This window comes from Nycticebus coucang, chromosome 2 (assembly GCF_027406575.1).
Source record: "Nycticebus coucang isolate mNycCou1 chromosome 2, mNycCou1.pri, whole genome shotgun sequence".
Lineage (NCBI taxonomy): Eukaryota > Metazoa > Chordata > Mammalia > Primates > Lorisidae > Nycticebus > Nycticebus coucang.
Genome location: NC_069781.1, coordinates 20,986 through 30,925, shown reverse-complemented (window position 1 = coordinate 30,925; position 9,940 = coordinate 20,986). Strand labels below are relative to the sequence as shown.

The 9,940-nt window shown below is 45.6% G+C and overlaps 1 pseudogene; it reads left to right on the top strand.

Moving 5' to 3' along the window:
* Nucleotides 1-5,826: 5,826 nt before the first annotated feature.
* LOC128563320 (heterogeneous nuclear ribonucleoprotein M-like) lies at nt 5,827-8,282 on the top strand (annotated as a pseudogene).
* The last annotated feature ends 1,658 nt before the right edge of the window (nt 8,283-9,940 follow it).

Here is a 9,940-nt window from a genome sequence, read left to right as displayed (position 1 = left end):
ATTTTCCCTGAGACTCCTCTTCAGGGTTCAGGGCCCAGGCCCCAGGGCTGAGGGCTAGGGTTAGGGCCTGGCTTCAGGTACTACTTAAGTCAGGGCAATATTCGAGATAAAGAGGGTTTGTGGCCCTAGGGTGAGGGTTAGGGTTAGAGCCTGGCTTTGCATGATAATTACATTTAAGTGGACTTGAGCAATAACAAGTGTTTGGGGCCCCGGGGCCAGGGCTAGATTGAGGCTGCGGCTTAGCATGATAATTACCATCTTTGTATGAAGTATTTTAACTATAAATTCAATTTCTTTAATAGATATAGGATTTTTCAGGTTATCTGCTTCCTTTTAAGTGAGCCTTGGTAGATATTATCTTTTAAGAAATTTGTTCATGGCTCGGCGCCAGTAGCACAGTTGTTATGGCATCAGCCACATGCACTGAGGCTGGTGGGTTCGAACCCAGTCCAGGCCAACTAAACACCAATGATAACTGCAACAGAAAAATAGCCAAGCACTGTGGTGGGCACCTATAGTCCCAGCTACTTGGGAGGCTGAGGCAAGAAAATCCCTTAAGCCCAAGAGCCTGAGGTTGCTGTGAGCTCTGATGCCACAACACTCTATACAGGGTGACACAGTGAGACTCTGTCTCAAAAAAAAAAAAAAGAAAAGAAAAGAAAAAGAAATTTATTCATTTTATTTATGATCTCTCTGAAGTCTTAGGTTTCTGGTAGTTAAAAAGAAATAGTACTCATTTTACAGTATTATAATTAAGAGCATATTCTGTATCCGCTAGTCACTATCTGAGAGACTTTGGTGTTTGGGCTTAAATTCACATAAATACTCAGTGCAATGTTCTCAGTACTGTCAAACATCATTACTTTGAAGTACTAATAATTTGTATTATTATGAAATACATTAGTTTAGTAAAATAGATTCATTAAATAACAATACTATAGTGGCAAATTAGGTTTAACTAAACCGCAACTTACACAACGAATTTAAGTTAAACTGCTTCTTAAAAGTGATCACACAATTAAATATATCCCTCCACTGCCCAGTGCTTGCCTCAAAATTGTTTGCCTTGACTTCACGGAGATCTCCTTCTAGCAAGAGGCATGCTCTGCAGTGCATGTCAAGGCATCTGTCCACAGACTGCTGAGAGTTACTCTGAGGCAAGTAGGTGTCTGAGGTTATGCGCCACTCTCCCACACTTAGTAAACTGACATTAGTTACTTGCTTTCTAGAACTTTAGAACATTGCCAAGATAAGTGGCCCCTAAATTCAGAATATTAACAGTGACTTTCTTTTTTTTTTTTTTCCTATATTACAATTTATTTACATTTGCATACTGAAGAGGTAAAGTGTCTAAGTGGCTATTTTACAGTAACAGTGACTTTCTTTTCTCCTTTGACTCCTCTAAAGGGAACTTTCACATGGAAAACTTGTGCACCTTCTCACCCACAGCATGTAGCTACAGTGCCAGCCCACAGCTCAGTCTCAAGACACACTTGGATGAGCAACTGGGGCAATCCTGCACTGTCAGCGGTGAAGTGGGAGTAATAGGTGGAAGGACAGTGCCGTCCTAGCACAGTGTCCCCGCTTCACAGCCATAAAGAGGTCAACTCAGCTGGACGAAGCCAAGCAACCTCTCGCCAAACAATGAGTCCCCTGTGAGAAAGTACCAAGAAGGGGGAGAGCTGTCCGTGCCTGTCATCCAATCAGAGATAGGAACAGGCTTCTGGACACCGCAGCCACTAATCCTCCAATAGTCACTTGGAAAGGCCAGTGAGATTGGCCATTAAGGTGACATCACCACTCTCAGTCCACCCATGTGGACTCTGCACAACTAGTGTAGAGGATCTGGGCTGAGGTTCCAGGATCCAGTGTATAAGTCACAGGTCTCACATAAAGTCCCTCTTTGAAACAGCCCTTCCTGTTCCTTTGGTTAAGTGACCAGGTCTACACTTATTCATTACAAATTATATGGTGAGTTGCCATTCATAGTACATGTGCATAGATTTTTATTAGGTCATAGAATCCTGCAATTACCCTGGGAAAGTAATGGAATTGCTCAAAGTTTCTCAGACTCCATAACTTTCTGCAGTTTCTGAACTTGCTATTCCTTTTACCTGTGCATTTGCCACATCCCCACCCTTCCTGCACTCATTTTTCCTTCACTCATCCTTCAGATTTAATGACTTTTTAAGGGATCCTCTAAGACAAAAGTCAGGCTGCCGTCTTTGGTGACCCCACAGACCCTATGGTTGTCTTCTTGTTAGCATTTGTCATACTGTGTCACAACTGCCTGACTGTGAACTAGGTACCTGGAGGTGCTGTTCAATTGTCAGCACCAACTACAAATACAATGCCGAGCATCTTTGTTTATATTTACTTACCAATTCTATGGAAATGGGATGTCAGTTCAGTTCATTCATTTCACAAATACTTATAAAGCACTCATCTTACATGCTGTGGAAAGAGTCACATGAAGTCACCATCTTTATGGCTCAATGTATAATTGAAAAGTATACAAGAACAGGTGGAAACAAGTCCATCCCAGGCAGTGCTGAGAACTCAGATACTAAGTACATTTCCAATCCCCTAGCCTGCTCTAGGCTCTTTCTTTATCAGGCTCACCTCAGATGAGAGGTCACCAGCCATCTATGTGAAGAGTTAACTCTCATGCCAAGGCCCATTGCTGTGGCTCACGCCTTTAATCTTAGCACTCTGGGAGGCCGAGGTGGGTGGATTGCCTGAGCTCACAGGTTTGAGCTCATAGGTTTGAGCCTGAGCCAAAGCGAGACCCCCATCTCTAAAAATAGCTGGGCATTGTGGCAGGCGCCTGTAGTCCCAGGTGCCTGGAATGCTGAGGCAAGAGAATCACTTAAGTCCAAGAGTTAAGAAAAATTTGAACCATGCATGTACACATGTTCCTTTAGTTGGGGATATATTTTAAAGAAAAAAAATCAGAAGTCCAAGATTTATGACACCCCAGCACTCTACTGAGGACAACAAAGTGAGACTCTGTCTCAAACAAACAAACAAACAAACAAAAAAAGAAAAGAAAGTAACATGATTAGATTTACATGCATGATCAGATTTACATGTTAGAGAAATTATCCTTGCAAGAGAGTGGAAAATGGAACTGCAGGAGCAGGCTGGAGTCAGGAAACGAATAGGCTATTGCAATAAAACAGAGGATAAAATATGAAGCTTATTCTTGTCAGTGGAATAGATGACTTAAAGGAGAATATGGAAATTAAACATAGCATGAGCTAGAATTCACTGAGGGTCGAGGGGCCCTTGTGAGAAACCAACAATGGCTTCAAAATGTGTTACTTGAGCTGTAAGAAATGTATGGTGGGGGCATGAATCCCGACTGAGACTGTAAGAAGAAAAGTAGACTTGGAAGAGAACAGTGAGCTGAAACCAAGGGACATAAGGCCCTTTTGAAAGGAGAGCCTGGCATAAATTTCAAATAGGGTCAGGAGAAAGAAAAATCAAGGACTAAAGGGCATCATTTGGATGTGGTAATCAGTGGATCATCACTGAAGTTGTGTGGGAGAGGAGCTTCAGGATAGATTCTGGTTGAAAGGTGGACTTGATGAACGAACACTCCTTAGGAATTTGAGGGTAAGAAGTGGAGATAAGAAAAGGAAGAGACGAAATAGGGCAGAGCCTCATTCTTTTATCTGTTGTTTTAATATAGGTAATAGTGACTTTATTGTTTTGATGGAATGAATAGTAAATGCCAGTTGTATTAGATTGCCGCAAATTTAGTGGCTTAAAACCCACAGATTTGTTACAATTCTTTTTTTTTTTTTTTTTTTGTAGAGACAGTGTCTGATTTTACTGCCCTCGGTAGAGTGCCGTGGCGTCACACAGCTCACAGCAACCTCCAACTCTTGGGCTTACGCGATTCTCTTGCCTCAGCCTCCCAAGCAGCTGGGACTACAGGCGCCCGCCACAACGCCCGGCTATTTTTTCGTTGCAGTTTGGCCGGGGCTGGGTTTGAACCCACCACCCTCGGCATATGGGGCCGCGCCCTACTCACTGAGCCATAGGCGCCGCCCTTGTTACAATTCTTAACAATTCTGGCGGTCAGGAGTGTAAAGCGGGAGCATCGGCTGCGCCCGCCCTATGACTCCTATGGTGTCCCGGGCAGCCGGTGCCCTGTTCTCCTCTCTCGAGGCCTGGCGCAGCCACCTCTAGGCCGGGAGCAGAACGAACTCTCTCCGTGGCCAACCACCTCTCTCTTACTAAGATCGCTTGCGAACATTGGACCTACGTGGGGTAATCCTGCATCACCTACGATCTCAAAATCCTTAAATTCGCTAAACTCTTCTCACTAGGCACAGGTCTGGGACTGGGACAGGGACAGGTCCAGGTGCGGGGTATGGCGGAAAACGAGAGGGGACTGAGGTCCCACAGGCCTCTCGGGGACACCGGAGCGGCCCTCCGGCGGAAGGCTGGATGGAGCCTCAGGCTGTCGCCGGAGCGGCGCGGGACGGTTAGAATGCTGAGCTGACTCAGCTGGAAACCCGGCGCAGGCGCCGCCGCCGCAAGAGGGGAGGAGGGACCCCGCACGCCTTCAGCCGGCAGCACCCCAGGCCCAGTTTCTGGCGGCTCTCCAGGCTCCCAGTGAGCCACCGGCTTGGACGCCGCCCTCGAGGCTGGGACTGTCCCCGGGCTGAGCCCGCAGGGGAATCTGCGGGAGGGAGAGGCTCCTCCTCCGCACAGGCCCTGTGACCGCCAAGTGCTGTTTGCCCGTAGAGACGTGTCCCCAGGAGGACTGGTGGGGTCCTCATGACTGTAGCCCCCGCCACTCCGGTGATTCTACTCTGATGCCGCCCCCACGCCCAGATTAAATTCAGGAAAATCGGGAAAACGGGACCCGTCTCCATGGCAACCAGCTAGCAACTTCCCACCATTTCTTTTCTAGGCCTGGGGCACTGCCTCATGTTCATCCACCGAATGTTTTTAATCGTTCTTTTCCTAGGACTAGAGCGCCACCTGGTCTTTATACAATATGTATTTTTAACATTACATTTATTTTTCTGTCTTTGTTACTAGTTTTCTCACCACAGTTCTCTGTCCCCCAAGTGTCTATACCTATTCATATGCACGATATATTTATTCCAAGGTCTTCCAAAGCCTCAGTCCATTGCATTAGCAATTCAAGTCTAAAAATCTCAGCTCAAAAGATCCAAATCTTATCAGTCTAAATTATTTAAATTAGGTACCGTCCTTAGTACAGTGGTGTTTAGTACAGTTCACCCACATGAACCGAGGGTGACGGGTTCGAGCCTGGCCTGGGCTAGCTAAACATCAAGGACAACTAGAACCAAAAAAAAATAGCCAAGCATTGTGGCCAGACACCTGTAGTCCCAGCTACTTGTGAGGCTGAGGCAAGAGAATGGCTTAAGCCCAAAAGTTTGAGATTGCTGTGAACTGTGGTGCCATGGCACTCTACCAAGGACAACATAGTGAGACTCTGTCTCAAAATAAATAAATAAATAAATAAAGTACAGTTGAGACTGTGGTTATGAACTATCCTAAGGTAAAATTCCTCTCTATCTGTGAAGCTTTGAAACTAGAAAGCAGGTTATCAGTAACCAAGGTACAATGGTGGGACAGGTCTAGGCCACTGGTCAAAGACATTCCTGTAAACAAAGAGAGACACCTGGAAGGAAAGCAACAGTGTCTCTGGTTCCAAGTAACTAAAAAATATGACAAAGAAAACACCGTTAGATTTCAGGGTGGCAGGCAGGCTAGGTGAGGAGCTAGGCAGGTGTGACCAGTTTCACAAAAAAAATATTACAGACACAAAGCCCAGACGCGGAGAAAATGGCTGCAGGGGTCGAAACGGCAGCCAAGGTGGCAGTGACAGAGATCAAAAAATCGAGGAGGATTGAGGCGCCGAGTGGCAACTGGGCTGTAGGCCCTAAGGGTGAAGGAGAATGACCTACTCAGAATGAGAAGAGGAAGGAGAAAAACATAAAAAGAGGAGGCAATCGCTTTGAGCCATATGCCAATCCAACTAAAATACAGAGCCTTCATTACAAACGTATCTTTTGATGTGAAATGGCAGTCACTTAGAGACCTCGTTAAAGAAAAAGTTGGTGGGTGGTGCCTGTGGCTCAGTGAGTAGGGCGCTGGCCCCATATACCGAGGGTAGCGGGTTCAAACCCGGCCTCGGCCAAACTGCAATCAAACAATAGCCGGGCATTGTGGCAGGCGCCTGTAGTCCCAGCTGCTTGGGAGGCCGATACAAAAGAATTGCGTTAAGCCCCAAAGCTGGAGGTTGCTGTGAGCCGTGTGACATCATGGCACTCTACCGAGGGTGGTAAAGTGAGACTCTGTCTCTATAAAAAAAAAAAAAGAAAGAAAAAGAAAAAGTTGGTGAGTTCTTAATGGACACTGAAGGAAAGTCAAGAGAATGTGCCGTTGTTGAATTAAAAATGGAAGAAAGCATGAAAAAAGCCGCAGAAGTCCTAAACAAGCATAGTCTGAGTGGAAGACTACTGAAAGTCAAAGAAGATCCTGATGGTGAACATGCCAGGAGAGCAATGCAAAAAGTTATGGCTACCACTGGTGGAATGGGTATGGGACCAGGTGGCCCAGGAATGATTAATATCCCACCCAGTATCCTAAATAATCCTAACATCCCACATGAGATTATCCATGCATTACAGTCTGGAAGACTTGGAAGCACAGTATTTGTAGTAAATCTGGATTATAAAGTTGACTGGAAGAGACTGAAGGAAGTTTTTAGTATGGCTGGTGTGGTGGTCCAGGCAGACATTCTTGAGGATAAAGATAGAAAAAGTCATAGAATAGGCACTGTTACATTTGAATAGTCCATTGAAGCTGTGCAAGCTATATCTATGTTCAATGGCCAACTGCTATTTGATAGACCAATGCATGTCAAAGTGGATGAGAGGGCCTTACCAAAGGGAGATTTTTTTCCCTCCTGAGCATCCACAACAACTTACTCATGGCCTTGGTGGCATTGGCTTGGGGTTAGGACCAGGAGGGCAGCCTATTGATGCCAATCACCTGAATAAAGGCATTGGCCTGGGAAACTTAGGACCTGCAGGAATGGGAATGGAAGGCATAGGATTTGGAATAAATAAAATGGGAGGCATGGAGGGACCTTTTGGTGGTGGTATAGAAAACATGGGTTGTTTTGGATCTGGAATGAATATGGGCAGAATAAACGAAATCCTACGTAATGCACTGAAGAGAGGAGAGATCATTGCAAAGCAGGGAAGAGGTAGAGGTGGAGGCAGTGTCCCTGGAATTGAGAGGATGGGCCCTGGCATTGACTGCATTGGTGGTGCCAGAATGGAGCACATTGGTGCAGACCTGGGCCATGGCATGGATCGCATAGGCTCTGAGATTGAGCATATGGGCCTAGTCATGGACCACATGGACTCTGGCATTGAGCACATGGGCCACTGGGCCTCAACCATATGGCCTCTAGCATCGAGCGTATAGGCCAGACCATGGAGCACATTGGTTCTGGTGTGGAGTGCATGAACTCTGCCATGGGCTTCCACCTGAAGGGCCTGGCTGCTCCCATCAACCATGTGGGCCAAACCATTGAGTGCATGGGCTCTTGTATGGAGCACATGGGCCTGTGCATGGAACGCATGGTGCCTGTGGGCATGGGGACTGGCCTGGAGCACACGGGCCCTGTGATGGATTGCATGGCCACCAGCCTAGAGTGCTTGGGTGCCAACAACCTGGAGCGGATGGGCCTGGAGCACATGGGTGCCAACAGCCTGGAGTGCATGAGCCCTGCCATGGGCCCAGCCTTGGGCACTGGGCCTGGCCATGGGTGGTGGTGGCAGTGCCATCAAGATGGAACGTGGCAACTTCGGTGGAAGCTTCACAGGTTCCTTTGGTGGCGTTGGTGGCCATGCTCCTGGGGTAACCAGGAAGGCCTGCCAGATATTTGTGAGAAATCTCCCATTTGATTTTACATGGAAGATGCTAAAGGACAAATTTAAGGAATGTGACCATGTGCTGTATGCTGACATCAAGATGGAGAAGGGGAAGTCCAAGGGGTGCAGTGTGGTTAAGATTGAATCTCCAGGGGCGGCGCCTGTGGCTCAAGGAGTAGGGCGCCGGTCCCATATGCCGGAGGTGGCGGGTTCAAACCTAGCCACGGCCAAAAACCAAAAAAAAAAAAGATTGAATCTCCAGAGGTGGCTGAGAGGACCTGCCAGATGATGAATGGCATGAAGCTGAGTGGCCAAGAGATTGATGTTTGAATAGACAGAAACGCATAAGCAGTTGCCTTTTTTAAACATCAGTACCAGACCTCTGAATTTGTATTTTTTCTTGTTAACCATTTTAATTTGTTGACTGGATGTATAAAGATGTTTAAAAAATTCAGTGTGGCTCGGCACCTGTGGCTCAAGTGGCTAAGGCGCCAGCCACATACACCTAAGCTGGTGTGTTTGAACCCAGCCTGGGCCTGCCAAACAACAATGAGGGCTGCAACGTAGTCCCAGCTACTTGGGAGGTGGAGGTAGGAGAATCACTTGAGCCTAGGAATTGGAGTTTGCTATGAGCAAACTCTATGTGATGACACGGCACTCCACCCAGGGCAACAGCTTGAGGCTCTGTCTAAAAAAAAAAATTTTTTTTTCAGTTGCTTTTGGGGTAATTTGAATTACTTTTTTAATGACTGGGGTTCCATTTGACTGTTTGCATTGAGATTGCCATGTGCACAATTTTTTTTGTAGTTGCGTCATCTTGTTAACATCAAATATGACTTTGATAATAAATAACAGTTCCTGAAAAATTTTTTTTTACAATTCTCTAGTGTCTTAGCTCCCTCATATTCCAAAGGAGTTTCTAATGTTCACATTAGAACTGAAGCAGGCAGCTAAGTGGCCTTGACTGGACAGGAAGGAAACAGGAAGTGAATGTTACCTCAGTGAATGTTACCTCTGATTGTCAGGGAAGAATGGCAGTCTAGCAATGGCAGTCTTAGAAAAAGTAGACTGGAGACAGAGAAATCTCAGTACAAACTACTGAACAGAACTTTGAAACTTTCTGTACATTGATACAATTTCTTCTAGGTTAATATTGTTCATTCTTTCAGCCTTGTGCATAGGCTCAGTGGCTCTTGGTCACAATCTGTGGTGGCATATTGCTTATCTTGACTTTCTACAGACATTCTGGTAGAGTAAGGTGCTGTGTTTATCTCAGGGCTGCAAGGAGGTTCTGCTGTTTCCAGCTACTTGGGAGGCTGAGGCAGGAGAATCACTTAAGCCCAAGAGTTTGAGGTTTCTATGAGCTATGACACCACAGCACTCTACCAAGGGCAACAAAGTGAGACTCTGTCTCAAAAAAAAAGAAAAGAAAAGAAAACTGGGGCAGGGCTTGTGGCTCAAAGGAGTAGGATGCTGGCCCCATTTGCTAGAGGTGGCGGGTTCAAACCCAGCCCCAGCCAAAAACTAAAGAAAAAAAAAACTGGTCTGAATACAGTTATGAGTCTATGAGAAAAAAGAAATTAATATATTTGTGTAATACTGTCTGGTCCAAATACTCACTTGGGTCTTGGGAAACATGGCCTGTTAATGGATTTCATCCCACTTTCTAATTTGGTGGCAAAACAACTTCAATTGGAGTTTACCATTAATAGTTTGGATATGCTGAACTATAATGGTATACTCCAATTGAACTTGTTTTGTCACTGAATTGGAAAGTTGGATGAAATCCCTTATGTACAGTCTTTTATGCTTTTATATCAAAACAAGGCAGACCAGGTTAAATATAAGGTTCTAATGCAGAGAACAGAAAATTTCAAGAAGATCAGGGAAAAACAAACAGAACCTAAGAATCCCATCTTGCTATCAGAAGGAAATGTCCATGATGAGGGTGACTCCTCCATCTGTTTATCCTTCACTTTCTTCCTTCTCTAAGAAAGATAACATGA